The 14,395-nt window shown below is 47.1% G+C and overlaps 1 protein-coding gene across 1 annotated transcript in view; it reads left to right on the top strand.

Moving 5' to 3' along the window:
• Window positions 1-14,395, top strand: part of LOC123771427 (WD repeat-containing protein 47) — a 369,075-nt gene that overhangs the window by 282,788 nt on the left and 71,892 nt on the right. The gene's annotated exons all lie outside the window — the stretch shown is intronic.

Here is a 14,395-nt window from a genome sequence, read left to right as displayed (position 1 = left end):
TGATCCATCACAATGATCATACTGTGGAAGTTGTCTGTGCTGACCTGCATGGAGTACTGCACGACTCATTGCTCCTTAATCATATCTTCCTTCAGAGATGGAGACATTGCTGAAACAGAGGGGAACACAGAGAACATATACGGCATACATAGCACCATAAAGTACCTAAACTATTGGGATTATTTCAAAGCTCCTTAAATGTGCTCTGAAAAGGAGTCGAGAAAGATATCAAATAATATATACATGGAAGATACTGGAGGGCCAGGTCCTAAATTTGCACAGCAGAATAACAACATACTGAAGCGAAAGGTATGGAAGGAAATGCAGAATAGAACCAGTGAAGAGTAGAGGTGCCACAGGCTCAATCAGAGAACACTCTGAACATCAGAGGTCCACAGTTGTTCAACTCCCTCCTAGCAAGCGTTAGAAATATTACCGGAACAAAAGTGGATGTCTTCAAAATACACTTAGACAATTTCTTGCAAGAAGTGCCGGACCAATCAGGCTGTAGTGGATATGTGTGGCCCAAGCAACAGCCTGTTGGACCAAGTTACCACAAGTCGAGTCTGGCTTGGGGAGTAGAAGAACCCGTGAAACTCTCTCAGGTATGCTCCAGGTAATGGTGTGTTGCCCAGGAGGACTGTGTGAGATATAATGTACCAGGATTGATGCGTCATTGTGCTGGTGGTGACATGATGAGTGACACACTGTAGATGGGTTGTGTTGAGCCCCGGGACACTGCCCCTGGCCGCTGGGGTAACTGGGCCCTCAACTAAACCTCACCACTTCACCTTATCATTACCAGAAAGTTAATTATTTTTTCAGCAAGAAAGTGGTATCACTGGAGTGCATTTAACGAGCGCCGTGAACACAAGTGAACCATTTGTCGTGAGACTGAGAACGTCAGTAGTGTATAGCGTTTATCAAAGAAAACCAAAAGTGACTTAGTGGTTGTGTAGGTGTTGAGCTGTGTCACCCCCTGGCACCCCCCCCCTGGCACCTGGTCAAGATGGGCACCATGGAGAACCCTGCCACGGTAAGTTATGGCACCTACCTTGGGGTTGTCTTAGGTATTACATCCACTGTTGCTTTCCTCACTCTGGTAATCTGAGACATGTATTGCTTTATTGTGGACTTCCTTCACTTGTCCAGTAGACATTTTAACTGCTTTATCGGGTACTAGATGAGGTACACGGGGTCATATTGTGCTATACAACAACCACAGGTGGGGGCAGTACTAGGGGTCGACCTGGCCACCAGGTGGAGGCAGTACTAGGGGTCGACCTGGCCACCAGGTGGAGGCAGTACTAGGGGTCGACCTGGCCACCAGGTGGAGGCAGTACTAGGGGTCGACCTGGCCACCAGGTGGAGGCAGTACTAGGGGTCGACCTGGCCACCAGGTGGAGGCAGTACTAGGGGTCGACCTGGCCACCAGGTGGAGGCAGTACTAGGGGTCGACCTGGCCACCAGGTGGAGGCAGTGCTAGGGGTCGACCTGGCCACCAGGTGGAGGCAGTACTAGGGGTCGACCTGGCCACCAGGTGGAGGCAGTGCTAGGGGTCGACCTGGCCACCAGGTGGGGGCAGTACTAGGGGTCGACCTGGCCACCAGGTGGAGGCAGTACTAGGGGTCGACCTGGCCACCAGGTGGGGGCAGTACTAGGGGTCGACCTGGCCACCAGGTGGAGGCAGTGCTAGGGGTCGACCTGGCCACCAGGTGGAGGCAGTGCTAGGGGTCGACCTGGCCACCAGGTGGAGAGTAGTGGAAAAGGGGACGTAGAGGGTCCTCACCATCGGCTGAGATGGATGACTGACGGATGAGCGTGATTAATGGCCGCTAATCGTGAAGGCACACGCACGGGCGTGTGCGACCCGGTGTGGGTGTCCGGTTACCCCCCCCCCCCCCCCCTCTCGCGAGATTATGTGAGGGTGAACTAATTTATTTTTAGAGACTGTAGCTCTTGGACCTGAGATTACTAGTTAAACAGTTGTATTTTGTACGTAGTAAACTCCCATTCTTTCTAGTGTATGGAATCGTAGTTATATGATTTGGTTAACCTAAGAGGATGGTTTTTGCGTCCAGTCAAAGATCCATAGGTTTCACAATCTGGGATCAGTGACCACAGAGGCCCTGTCTCTGGAGTGGGTAAGTTCCACTTAGATATATTGGGCTACACATAGCACCACCCACCACCTGCCACCACCACCACCTCCCACCACCACCACCACCACCTGGAGCCGGTCGGCCGAGCGGACAGCACGCTGGACTTGTGATCCTGTGGTCCTTGGTTCGATCCCAGGCGCCGGCGAGAAACAATGGGCAGAGTTTCTTTCACCCTATGCCCCTGTTACCTAGCAGTAAAATAGGTACCTGGGTGTTAGTCAGCTGTCACGGGCTGCTTCCTGGGGGTGGAGGCCTGGTCGAGGACCGGGCCGCGGGGACACTAAAAATAGCCCCGAAATCATCTCAAGATAACCACCACCACCACCACCTGCCGCCACCACCTGCCGCCACCACCACCACCACCACCTGCCGCCACCACCGAGTGCGGATGTATGTGGTTAAGCTTCCACTCTCTTCCCCCCCCTCCCCTAGGCCTAACTATACATTCCGTTCAAATTCCTGTCATTCTCTCTACCCTTCATTTAATTCTTGGGTCATGCAAGTTACGTTTTTGAATCATAGTGTTCCACTCTCTTCCCATACGTTAACTAAGGTAGTGCTTCATAGTTAAACAAATATAGTAATGGTACAACACAGTCTTGTTATTATTATTATTTTACTAAGCCATCTTACTGCGAAATAACTAAGTTATGTTTTTCATTTACTCTGTAACAATCTTTCATACACATCTATATTTCATATAAAGCTTGCTAAGTCATTCTTTCTGTATCGCCTCATTACGATTTATGTAGAAACAAATCTCTAAGTCAACTTTATTTGTGTATTATGAGTTATAGGATCATTCCATCTCCAATCACCAAAAAGTCACGTATGGCTCCCACTCTCCGCTCTCCACATGCCATATAATGTTGTAGCAAGACAGCCCGAGACCCCAGATGACACTTTGCACAATATTAGAGCTCATCTGCTGTGGTTCTTAAATAACACGTCCATATTGAATGGGCTCTCGTCCCGTTAATGCGTAAATACCACAACAATGACCAACTTTGACCCTTTGTTAAATCCTATTGCCTGTAAGAGTGTGACATTTGACATACCAGGACCACTTTTGGTGCAGAATAACGTAGTTTAATCGAAAAAGCAGTATGAGTGGCCATACAACTATCCATCCATGCTAAAATCTCTGCCAAATTTTGTCGCGAAAAATCTGGACTCCAATTTGGAGACTACTTACTCATCAGCAAAAGGTCTAAACGCCGGTGACAAGCACAATATTATGCAGTGATGCAATAGCAACTCTGTTGTATCCATATGTCCAGAGGTGGCCCACTTGAAAGTTGGCCCCCCAAAAAATATGGTCAAAACTAGCCAACTTTCAAGGCAAAATATCTCAATATGTGTCATTCCCAATTTGGTTTTGAATGACACCATTGGATAGAACAGATTTTTCTGTACAAGAGTAACTTTTATTTAGGTTGGGATCTGAGTTCCTAGTTCAGCCAGATTCTTGAGGTTATCTTGAGACGATTTCGGGGCTGTTTAGTGTCCCCGCGGCCCGGTCCCGACCAGGCCTCCACCCCCAGGAAGCAGCCTGTGACAGCTGACTAACACCCAGGTACCTATTTTACTGCTAGGTAACAGGGGCATAGGGTGAAAGAAACTCTGCCCATTGTTTCTCGCCGGCGCCTGGGATCGAACCCAGGACCACAGGATCACAAATCCAGCGTGCTGTCCGCTCGGCCGACCGGCTCCCCCCCCAGAGGACTCTGAAAGTGACATACCTTGGTGCGATATCGAAAAAATCCAATTATGTTTCTCCATCTTCTTTGTGCACTCATCATGACTTTTTTCCTTTCCATTCTTTCCAAGACACATTCGACTAAACTCTTCACCCTCAAAAAACTGTACTACCCTTTCCTTCACTTCCTCAGGGAAATGCAGACTTGCCCAGCATTTTCTTAGGAACTGCTAGTATTTCCTGTTCTTTCAGCTTCCTAGCTTCGCTAACCATGTATTCTGAAACTTTGAATTGCTCCATTGACTTTTTGATTGACCAGCTTTGTGGCCCGAGGGTTAGGATTTGTATTTTTCTTGGTTCTTTGCTACATGGAATTTTAGCTTCATTTCTTCAATGAGTTTACTGAAGTCTTGGCAGTTTGTGCACTGTTGGCTAGAGCTTGGTACCAACAGGTTTTGCCAATCAATATTTCCAATTGCAGCAATCTGCTCGGCAACTATTTCCTGTGCTTGGCTGATCTTACGCTTTGCATAACCATGCTAATCCCTTGCACTAACTCGTTGATATTTAATAGGTGAGATGCCTAATACTGATAACCTTGTGTTTACACTTTCACAGATTACCATATTATCAGCAGGACCATCAGAGTCAGTAGAGCTGGACTCACTCACCTGCTTACTGTCCAATTCCTTTCTGCATGATGTACACAACTTTTGGCCAGGCTTAAGACTGACTTTCACCATATCTGACATTTTCTCTGCAGTAGCTACTGTCATTGGTCGCAAATCTTTTTGCTTTACATGGCATTTCTTCTTGAAGGGATTGTAGCAAGTTTTTTACAAAAATTCAAATTTTGTCAACATCAAAGCTTCATGATGGAGGCAGACTGGAGATTCTCCATCCAAGTTCAGTTCACTTCGCTTTGCTATCAGTTTTTTATCTTCTGCACTATACTGTTTTAGAAACTTCAAGTCTTTGTTGGGAGTGTAGGTTATCTAGTGACATTCAGAAGAGCCACACTCATGGCTAGCAATAGCACATGGCAATATACCAATGGAATCCTGATTCATGACGTATCTGTAATCGAATTCAAATCAAATTATTTAACTAACTGAATACAGTAATTTCAAGTGAAACCTGTGATACATTAATATTAATATTGCTTTTTATTTATTTGTGTATTTATTGCAAGTAAATACACAAATAAGTAAACAGCAATGTTTGACCTGCTGACACGATACTACAAAGATGTAAAGATAAATATACAACATGAGCCTAAAATAGCACTGATTGTTTAATAATAATTCTGAATCCCATCCAGAAATGTTCTACCCAATGAAGCTTAAAAATTTTCCGATCAGTTTGGACATCAATTTGCTAGCAGTCATGATCAGTGCACAAAGAAGATGGAGAATTATAATTTGATTTTTTCGATATCGCAGCAAGGTATGTCACTTTCAGAGTCCTCTGGCTGAACTAGGAACTCAGATCCCAACCTAAATAAAAGTTACTCTTGTACAGAAAAATCTGCTCTCTCCAATGGTGTCATTCAAAACCAAATTGGGAATGATGCATATTAAGATATTTTGCCTTGAAAGTTGGCTAGTTTTGCACAATTATTTTTTTTTGGCCAACTTTCAAGTGGACCACCTCTGGACATCCGGATACAACAGAGTTGCTATTGCATCACTGCATAATATTGTGCTTGTTATACATCGTTGCAAAAGATCATGGCGTTTAGACCTTTTGCTGATGAGTAAGTGGTCTCCAAATTGGGGTCCAAAATTCTCACGACAAAATTTGGCAGTGATTTTAGCATGGATGGATAGCTGAATGACCACTCAAACTACTTTTTTGATTACACTGCTGTATTCCGCACCAAAAGTTTCCCTGGTATTCCAAATTTCACACCTCTCTGGGCACTAGACGTGATTTGATAAAGGGTCAAAGTTGGCCCTTTTTACGATATGTCCGCAATAACGGGACGAGAGCCCATTGAACATGGACCTATTATTTAAGAACCAAAGCAGATTGAGCTCTAATATTTTGCACAATTTCATTTGGGGTCTCGGGCTACTTTGACAAAATTTCATTAGATTTAGAAAGGGTCGAGTGGGAGGCCTTTGGTGAATTCACATGGAATGACGCTATAAATATTACCATCTCATTATTACTGACTCTACCATTTATATAGTATCAATCAGTTTAAGTCATCTTTATACAGATTTCTACTTCATCCTACAGCCACCCAATTGTATGGTATCATATTATCTACGGGTCCTTACACATGAGGCTATTATAAGTTTATGGGCTGTTATGGGGGATCTAGTATTATGGAAAGGATCAGCAGTTAGAATCAAGGTGTAACAGGGTAGTGATACAATTAGGCCCGGCCCCCAAGGAACATAGATTCCTGTTTATACTTTAAGGTTTTAGAACAGATCTGTCGTCTGGGATACAATCAACTACGTCACTACAACAGGAGTAATGGATACACCTCAAAAACTAACTTATTTATTAAACCCTCTTAACCACCCCCTATATACATTGTGACGGTAACGCGTTGGTGTTCGGCTGTTTAAGGCTAGGGGTATGGCCTCGTCACATAGTTATAAAAAAAAATAGAAAAACTGGAACTTCGTCTGTGGTAAGGTAAGGAGAAGACACACAAAACACAAGTAAAACTTTAACAATGAAATTTTAATTACGTTAAATAAATCAAAACATGAAAATAATGCACAAACAAATTCTTATAATAAAATCAATGAATCAAAATAATAAGAATACTTAAATGACAAAATGAAAAGTTACGTTAAGGCAAAATAACAAGAAGTGCAACACAAAGGTAAGTGGGAGGTGCTGGAATATTGGCTTAAAGCCACCACCTCTCTCAGTACACGCTAACGTCTAGCTGGGAGGAGTGCTGGCTACGAAAGCACGGAACATTCTGAGGACTGATGTTGGGGCGACCCCAGACATCAGGTAGTATTGGGGGCGAGTGCAGGTGCAGCCAGACCGGCGACCAATCAGCGGAGCCGTAGTGATCAACGGGTAGTTTGGTGGTTGGAGTTCGAACAGGTGGCTGGATGCATACGTTTCTGCTCACCCTGGCAAGCCTTGCTGGTGCTGGTGTTGTTGTCGTTGTTGGACATTTCTTCCATAGTCTTTTATATAATTGTGACGACGTAATTATGAAGGGAAGAGCAGGCTCAATCTCTTGAAGGAGATTATTGTCACAACATTAAATACCAATAACCATAATTACTTTGCCACACTATCTTACGTTAAAAGCCTTGGTCCACATAGACAGGATACAAGGTTTTACAATTAGGACAAGCTAGGGTAAAGTTTACTGGTGAAGAACTTGAAGCTTGAGGCAGCTTAGGGTAGTGAGCCCACGTGGTACCCTAACACAACACAACACTTTGGGGTACCCAAAACACTGGCTTATACTACACAATATCTACACACTTATGCCAGAAAACGTACATGCAACCGGTACTTAGCTTTGTAAACTAGACACAGGATAAGGTAAGGGAAGAGAGAAGGAAGAGGAGAATCCAGGCAGAGTCCCACAGGTAGGTCTCTACACCACACAGCCCGAACAGAGAAGAAGGCAGCCAGCGTCCAGTCCAGAGCTCCCGAGTTGTTGTGGTTGCCGGGAAGAGCTAATTGATCGTGCAGCTTATACACATTACAAATCTTCACCGACGTACAATATTGTTTACTTTACTCGTTCTAAGGATAGTTAATAATTACTTCACTGTTATACTTAATGCACAACAAGCTCAAGAGTCTGAATGCTCTGTGTGAACAAGATTCGTCTTACGTCTGGCAAGGAAGATAGGACAACCACGCATCAGCAAGCGCATTAAATAATGTAAAGTAAATTATACCGAGCTCAATTTGACCTCTGGTTTCCACTGAGGAACCCAGGGTCGTAACTGAGGCAAACACGACCCATCTTTGTGTTTTATGTCTTACAAATATTACCAAAGTCTAATGTTGACCAGACCACACACTAGAGGGTGAAGGGACGAGGACGGACCTGGTCCGTCGTCGTCCCTTCACTTACTAGTGTGTGGTCTGGTCAACATATTTCAGCCACGTTATTGTGACTCCTCGTCTCCAAAGTCTATTGTTCTATATCTCCCAAAATTGATATTGAAGCATCAAAGAGTCGCTGTTTGTCCTCCAGGTTATGTGGGGATTTTGCGTGAGAGAAGACTGGGAGAGTTGTCAGTGTGTGAGTGTGCACGGATGGTCGTGAGAGTTGGTATCGTCCATCAAAGCTCTTTTACATCTGAAGTTGATTCATCTTGTGCCTCCTATAGTGTAACTTGTGTCTTATTAATTAATATTACTAACACATTGTGGCGAGACCCACCCCCTTTTTGGAGAGGGTGTGTGACAGTACAGGGTGTGTGACAGTACAGGGTGTGTGACAGTACAGGGTGTGTGGCATCAGTACAGGGTGTGACAGTACAGGGTGTGTGACAGTACAGGGTGTGTGGCAACAGTACAGGGTGTGTGGCAACAGTACAGGGTGTGTGGCAACAGTACAGGGTGTGACAGTACAGGGTGTGTGGCAACAGTACAGGGTGTGTGACAACAGTACAGGGTGTGTGGCAACAGTACAGGGTGTGACAGTACAGGGTGTGTGACAACAGTACAGGGTGTGTGGCAACAGTACAGGGTGTGTGGCAACAGTACAGGGTGTGTGACAACAGTACAGGGTGTGTGGCAACAGTACAGGGTGTGACAGTACAGGGTGTGTGGCAACAGTACAGGGTGTGACAGTACAGGGTGTGTGGCAACAGTACAGGGTGTGTGACAACAGTACAGGGTGTGTGGCAACAGTACAGGGTGTGACAGTACAGGGTGTGTGACAACAGTACAGGGTGTGTGGCAACAGTACAGGGTGTGTGGCAACAGTACAGGGTGTGTGACAACAGTACAGGGTGTGTGGCAACAGTACAGGGTTTGTGACAGTACAGGGTGTGTGACAACAGTACAGGGTGTGTGACAACAGTACAGGGTGTGTGACAACAGTACAGGGTGTGTGACAACAGTACAGGGTGTGTGACAGCAGTACAGGGTGTGTGGCAACAGTACAGGGTGTGTGACAGCAGTACAGGGTGTGTGACTGTACAGGGTGTGTGACAACAGTACAGGGTGTGTGACAGTACAGGGTGTGTGACATGAGTACAGGGTGTGTGATAACAGTACAGGGTGTGTGACAACAGTACAGGGTGTGTGACAGTACAGGGTGTGTGACAGTACAGGGTGTGTGGCAACAGTACAGGGTGTGTGACAACAGTACAGGGTGTGTGACAACAGTACAGGGTGTGTGACAGCAGTACAGGGTGTGTGACTGTACAGGGTGTGTGACAACAGTACAGGGTGTGTGACAACAGTACAGGGTGTGTGACAACAGTACAGGGTGTGTGATAACAGTACAGGGTGTGTGACAGTACAGGGTGTGTGACAGGAGTACAGGGTGTGTGATAACAGTACAGGGTGTGTGACAACAGTACAGGGTGTGTGACAGTACAGGGTGTGTGACAGTACAGGGTGTGTGGCAACAGTACAGGGTGTGTGACAACAGTACAGGGTGTGTGACAGGAGTACAGGGTGTGTGACAACAGTACAGGGTGTGTGACAACAGTACAGGGTGTGTGACAACAGTACAGGATGTGTGATAACAGTACAGGGTGTGTGACAGTACAGGGTGTGTGACAGGAGTACAGGGTGTGTGATAACAGTACAGGGTGTGTGACAACAGTACAGGGTGTGTGACAACAGTACAGGGTGTGTGACAACAGTACAGGGTGTGTGACAGCAGTACAGGGTGTGTGGCAACAGTACAGGGTGTGACAGTACATGGTGTGTGACTACAGTACAGGGTGTGTGACTACAGTACAGGGTGTGTGACAACAGTACAGGGTGTGTGCCAACAGTACAGGGTGTGTGACAGCAGTACAGGGTGTGTGGCAACAGTACAGGGTGTGTGACAGTACAGGGTGTGTGACAGCAGTACAGGGTTTGTGACAGTACAGGGTGTGTGATAACAGTACAGGGTGTGTGACAGTACAGGGTGTGTGACAGCAGTACAGGGTGTGTGACAGCAGTACAGGGTGTGTGACAACAGTACAGGGTGTGTGACAGCAGTACAGGGTGTGTGGCAACAGTACAGGGTGTGTGGCAACAGTACAGGGTGTGTGGCAACAGTACAGGGTTTGTGACAGTACAGGGTGTGTGACAACAGTACAGGGTGTGTGATAACAGTACAGGGTGTGTGACAGTACAGGGTGTGTGACAGCAGTACAGGGTGTGTGACAGTACAGGGTGTGTGACAGCAGTACAGGGTGTGTGATAACAGTACAGGGTGTGTGACAGCAGTACAGGGTGTGTGACACCAATACAGAGTGTGTGACAACAGTACAGGGTGTGTGACAACAGTACAGGGTGTGTGACAACAGTACAGGGTGTGTGACAACAGTACAGGGTGTGTGACAACAGTACAGGGTGTGTGACAACAGTACAGGGTGTGTGACAGCAGTACAGGGTGTGTGATAACAGTACAGGGTGTGTGACAACAGTACAGGGTGTGTGACAACAGTACAGGGTGTGTGACAGCAGTACAGGGTGTGTGACAACAGTACAGGGTGTGTGACAGCAATACAGGGTGTGTGACAACAGTACAGGGTGTGTGACAACAGTACAGGGTGTGTGACAACAGTACAGGGTGTGTGACAACAGTACAGGGTGTGTGACAACAGTACAGGGTGTGTGACAACAGTACAGGGTGTGTGACAGCAGTACAGGGTGTGTGACAACAGTACAGGGTGTGTGACAGTACAGGGTGTGTGAAAGTACAGGGTGTGTGACAGTATAGGGTGTGTGACAGTACAGGGTGTGTGACAGTACAGGGTGTGTGACTGTACAGGGTGTGTGACTGTACAGGGTGTGTGACAACTGTACAGGGTGTGTGACAACAGTACAGGGTGTGTGACAACAGTACAGGGTGTGTGACAACAGTACAGGGTGTGTGACAACAGTACAGGGTGTGTGACAACAGTACAGGGTGTGTGACAGTACAGGGTGTGTGACAACAGTACAGGGTGTGTGACAACAGTACAGGGTGTGTGACAGCAGTACAGGGTGTGTGACAGCAGTACAGGGTGTGTGACAACAGTACAGGGTGTGTGACAACAGTACAGGGTGTGTGACAACAGTACAGGGTGTGTGACAACAGTACAGGGTGTGTGACAACAGTACAGGGTGTGTGACAACAGAACAGGGTGTGTGACAACAGTACAGGGTGTGTGACAACAGTACAGGGTGTGTGACAACAGAACAGGGTGTGTGACAACAGTACAGGGTGTGTGACAACAGTACAGGGTGTGTGACAACAGTACAGGGTGTGTGACAACAGTACAGGGTGTGTGACAGGAGTACAGGGTGTGTGACAACAGTACAGGGTGTGTGACAACAGTACAGGGTGTGTGACAACAGTACAGGGTGTGTGACAACAGTACAGGGTGTGTGACAGCAGTACAGGGTGTGTGACAACAGTACAGGGTGTGTGACAGTACAGGGTGTGTGAAAGTACAGGGTGTGTGACAGTACAGGGTGTGTGACAGTACAGGGTGTGTGACAGTACAGGGTGTGTGACAGTACAGGGTGTGTGACTGTACAGGGTGTGTGACAACTGTACAGGGTGTGTGACAACAGTACAGGGTGTGTGACAACAGTACAGGGTGTGTGACAACAGTACAGGGTGTGTGACAGTACAGGGTGTGTGACAACAGTACAGGGTGTGTGACAGCAGTACAGGGTGTGTGACAACAGTACAGGGTGTGTGACAACAGTACAGGGTGTGTGACAACAGTACAGGGTGTGTGACAACAGTACAGGGTGTGTGACAACAGTACAGGGTGTGTGACAACAGAACAGGGTGTGTGACAACAGTACAGGGTGTGTGACAACAGTACAGGGTGTGTGACAACAGTACAGGGTGTGTGACAACAGAACAGGGTGTGTGACAACAGTACAGGGTGTGTGACAACAGTGCAGGGTGTGTGACAACAGTACAGGGTGTGTGACAACAGTACAGGGTGTGACAACAGTACAGGGTGTGTGACAGCAGTACAGGGTGTGTGACAACAGTACAGGGTGTGTGACAACAGTACAGGGTGTGTGACAACAGTGCAGGGTGTGTGACAACAGTACAGGGTGTGTGACAGGAGTACAGGGTGTGTGGCAGGAGTACAGGGTGTGTGACAACAGTACAGGGTGTGTGACAACAGTACAGGGTGTGTGACAACAGTGCAGGGTGTGTGACAACAGTACAGGGTGTGTGACAACAGTACAGGGTGTGTGACAACAGTACAGGGTGTGTGACAACAGTGCAGGGTGTGTGACAACAGTGCAGGGTGTGTGACAACAGTGCAGGGTGTGTGACAACAGTACAGGGTGTGTGACAACAGTACAGGGTGTGTGACAACAGTACAGGGTGTGTGACAACAGTGCAGGGTGTGTGACAACAGTACAGGGTGTGTGACAGCAGTACAGGGTGTGTGACAACAGTACAGGGTGTGTGACAGCAGTACAGGGTGTGTGACAACAGTACAGGGTGTGTGACAACAGTACAGGGTGTGTGACAACAGTGCAGGGTGTGTGACAACAGTACAGTGTGTGTGACAACAGTACAGGGTGTGTGACAACAGTACAGGGTGTGTGACAACAGTACAGGGTGTGTGACAGCAGTACAGGGTGTGTGACAACAGTACAGGGTGTGTGACAACAGTACAGGGTGTGTGACAGCAGTACAGGGTGTGTGACAACAGTACAGGGTGTGTGACAACAGTGCAGGGTGTGTGACAACAGTGCAGGGTGTGTGACAACAGTACAGGGTGTGTGACAACAGTACAGGGTGTGTGACAACAGTACAGGGTGTGTGACAACAGTGCAGGGTGTGTGACAACAGTACAGTGTGTGTGACAACAGTACAGTGTGTGTGACAACAGTACAGGGTGTGTGACAGCAGTACAGGGTGTGTGACAGCAGTACAGGGTGTGTGACAACAGTACAGGGTGTGTGACAACAGTACAGGGTGTGTGACAACAGTGCAGGGTGTGTGACAACAGTACAGTGTGTGTGACAACAGTACAGGGTGTGTGACAACAGTACAGGGTGTGTGACAACAGTGCAGGGTGTGTGACAACAGTACAGGGTGTGTGACAACAGTACAGGGTGTGTGACAACAGTGCAGGGTGTGTGACAACAGTACAGTGTGTGTGACAACAGTACAGGGTGTGTGGCAGGAGTACAGGGTGTGTGACAACAGTACAGGGTGTGTGGCAGGAGTACAGGGTGTGTGGCAGGAGTACAGGGTGTGTGACAGGAGTACAGGGTGTGTGACAGGAGTACAGGGTGTGTGACAGGAGTACAGGGTGTGTGACAGGAGTACAGGGGCTGGTCAGTAGTAACAGTGAGAGTGAGAGAGGGAGGGTGCGGGTGTCACGGAGGCTGGTGTAAGACTGGATGACCTGGAATGTGGGTGAACGTGGATGCATGAGACTACTTACCTATTAGTACTTACCTAACAATGCGGATGAGGTATTCACGATGCGTACTTACCTAATGGACCATACAATTCTCAAGATGGTTCACTTCCACTTACAATTGACTTTGTTCAATATTTCATGAGTGATAAATATTAGTTGTGTGCGATGTCTTCTTCCCCATACTCCAGGCTTATAACGACACTTACAAACCTCACTCACACGATGTCAGTAAAGAATTCAATCTTAACATTAGAAAATGAAGGGACGACGACGTTTCGGTCCGTCCTGGACCATTCTCAAGTCGATTTCTAGCGTGTGGTCAGGTCAACATATTTCAGCCACGTTATTATGACTCATCATCTGCAATTCAATCTTAACTTTACCATTATCATACCTCGTTTGTTTCCTTATCATCTTATTTCATCTTTCATATAATGCTGCCTTGTGTGGTAACCAACTAAGAAGTGGTAGAGGGACACCTGGTTGATGGGGTTCTGGGAGGAGTTCTTCTCCCCAAGCCCGGCCTGAGGCCAGGCTTGACTTGTGAGAGTTTGGTCCACCAGGCTGTAGCATGGAGCGGCCCGCAGACCCACATACCCACCACAGCCCGGTTGGTCCGGCACTCCTTCAAGAAAACAGTCTAGTTTTATCTTGAAGATGTCCACGGTTGTTCCGGCAATATTTCTTATACTCGCTGGGAGGACGTTGAACAACCGCGGACCTCTGATGTTTATACAGTGTTCTCTGATTGTGCCTATGGCACCTCTGATCTTCAGTGTTCTGTTGTGCATTTTCTTCCATACCTACTTCAGTATGTTGTTCTCTCTCTTCTTCTCTCACGCTCTTCACATGTAGAAAAGTCCACCATACTCCACCCAGCCACAACAATAGTGACAGTCCACCATACTCCACCACACACCACACAGCCACAACAATAGTGACAGTCCACCATACTCCACCAC

Source organism: Procambarus clarkii, chromosome 76, assembly GCF_040958095.1.
Source record: "Procambarus clarkii isolate CNS0578487 chromosome 76, FALCON_Pclarkii_2.0, whole genome shotgun sequence".
Classification (NCBI taxonomy): domain Eukaryota; kingdom Metazoa; phylum Arthropoda; class Malacostraca; order Decapoda; family Cambaridae; genus Procambarus; species Procambarus clarkii.
This window is presented reverse-complemented; position numbering and strand designations above follow the sequence as displayed.